The following is a 2,553-nucleotide window of genomic DNA, read 5'->3' on the forward strand; positions in this document are numbered from 1 at the left end:
TGCTCATCCGTAGATGAGTGGATAACAAGCTGTGGTACATTTACAACATGGAATACTATGCAGCAGTAAAAAAGAAGGATCTCTTACCTTTTGTGACAGCATGGATGGATGTAGAGAACATTATGCTAAGTGAAATATGTCAGTCACAGAAAGACAAGCACCATATGATTTCACTCATATGTGGAATTTAATGAACAAACTGAAATAACAAGCCAAATAGAGACAAACTTGTAGATAGAGAGCAGGGACTTTGGGTGTGTGTGGAAGGATTGAGCAAAAAAAGAGAACAAAGAGAAAGAATTCATGGATATGGACAACAGTGTGGTGATTGTGGGACAGGGATAGAGAGGAGAGGGTGGGTGGAGGTAGAAGAGGAAATGGGGGATAAATGGTGATGGTAAAAAATGCAATAAAGGAAAAAAAATTAAAAATACTGAATTGGACACTTTAAAAAATTACAAAGAAGGTCTAATATTCACCAGAAACAAAAATTAGTGTAGAAGGCTTGGTTTCTCATCTATGACTCCATATTTTTTCATGATGGTAGGGAAAAATGTTGTCATGAATATCTCCCATGGGTTTGCTAAACTGTCCTTGAGGATACTTTATAGCACCTCAAATTTGTTTGAAACTTATGATTCGTGTTTAGGGATCTTTATCTATATCTTTAGCTATATAATGAAATTTTCATCTGGAACATATACATTTCAGAAAACATATATTTATTTCTTTAAAATATCCTATCTAATAATAGACAAATATGCAAATTGACCATACCTCCGACACACCCACAAGCCATGCCCACAAGCCACGCCCACCATCCAATCAGAGTGAGTATGCAAATTAACCCAAACCAAGATGGCTACAGCCACAGAGAGCAAGGTTTCCTAGGTAACAGAGGAAGCCAAGCTTTCCGCCAGCCATTGCAGGCCTAAGCCTCCACTCAAGCTACAAAGTTTCAATTATAGAAGGTAAACAAATTCAAACAAATGGCGGCAGAATGGAGCTTGAGAGAGCAGGCCAGGGTTGCCACTGGCAACAGGGGAAGCAAAGCTTTCCGCACACCCTGGCCGGGCCCACCGCTTAAGGCAACAAAGTTTCAATTATAACCCCAACACAAATGGCTGTGGGCCTCGGAGGGAGCCCTAGGCTTGGCTCCGCTCCAGGCTACAAAGTTTCAATTATAGAAGGAAAATAAATTCCAGATACCAGGGCCTCCACTTGCGTTGCCAGGGGGCATGGCCCGCCTGCAAACCACCACAGGCCCCTCGCTCAGGTCGCCCCACGGGAACCCCACCCTGATCAGGGACACCCTTCAGGGCAAACCAGCTGGCCCCCACCCGTGCACCAGGCCTCTATCCTATCTAATAAAAGAGTACTATGCAGATTGACCATCACTACAACACACAATATAGCTGCCCCCATGTGGTCAAAGATCCTGCCCTCATGTGGACACAAGATGGCCACCACAAGATGGCCAGCAGGAGAGGGCAGTTGGGAGGCACCTGGCCTGCAAGGGAGGGCAGTTGAGAAGGACCAGGCCTGCAAGGAAGGGCAGTTGGAGGTGATCAACCCTGCAGGAGAGGGCAGTTAGGGGTAACCAGGCTGGCAGAGGAGGGAAGTTGGGGGCAAACAGGCTGGCAGCAGAGTGGTTAGGGGGTGATCAGGCTGGCAGGCAGAAGCGGTTAGGGGCAATCAGGAAGGCAGTCAGGCAGGCAAGCAGTTGGGAGCCAGCAGTCCTGGATTGTGAGAGGGATGTCCGACTGCCCATTTAGGCCTGATCGGGCCTAAACGGGCAGTCGGACATCCCTTGAGGGGTCCCAGATTGGAGAGGGTACAGGCTGGGCTGAGGGACAACCCCCCTCCGTGCATGAATTTCGTGCACCGGGCCTCTAGTCCTATCTAATAATAGCGTACCATGTAAATTACCATCACTCCGCTATGCCCACGATTGGGCGGCGGAGGCTGGGGGGCGGGACTTGGGTGGCTTATCCGGCCATTGAAAGGCACGGATCCGCTGCCACTGAGCGGGGCTACGCTACTGTTGAGAGGCACAGGGGGCGGGACTCCCGCCCCCTGTGCCTCTCAACGGCCAGATCCAGGCCGCTGAGGGGGTCCCACCCCTGCGCCTCTCAACAGCAGGGGAGACCCCCTCAGCGGCCCCGGATCATCAAAAGTGGGGGAGCGAGCTCTGGCCTCAGTCAGCTAGCCACGGAAACCCGGCGGAGGATGGAGAGCAGCGACGAGGAAGACATGGAGAAGCACCGCATCCACCTACGCCCCGTCGCTCTGCGCACACGCTGCACCTCCTGCCCTGTGAAGTCCGGGTTAACCACCCGCCCCTGTGGGGCGCTTTTTCACCCGGGCCATCCGTCAGGGTCCCGATGGACTCGAAGGGCCGCAGTCTGAGGGGCGAGGAGGTGGAGGTGCCGCCTGGCCTGCTGGGATACATGATGGTGAGTCCATCGGGACCCTGACGTGCATGATTCAATCATGCACTGGGCCTCTAATATATAATATTTGGGTATTTTACCAAAGAGGAGGAGAGAGGAA

Source organism: Cnephaeus nilssonii (genome assembly GCF_951640355.1).
Source record: "Cnephaeus nilssonii genome assembly, chromosome: 14".
Taxonomy (NCBI): Eukaryota; Metazoa; Chordata; class Mammalia; order Chiroptera; family Vespertilionidae; genus Cnephaeus; species Cnephaeus nilssonii.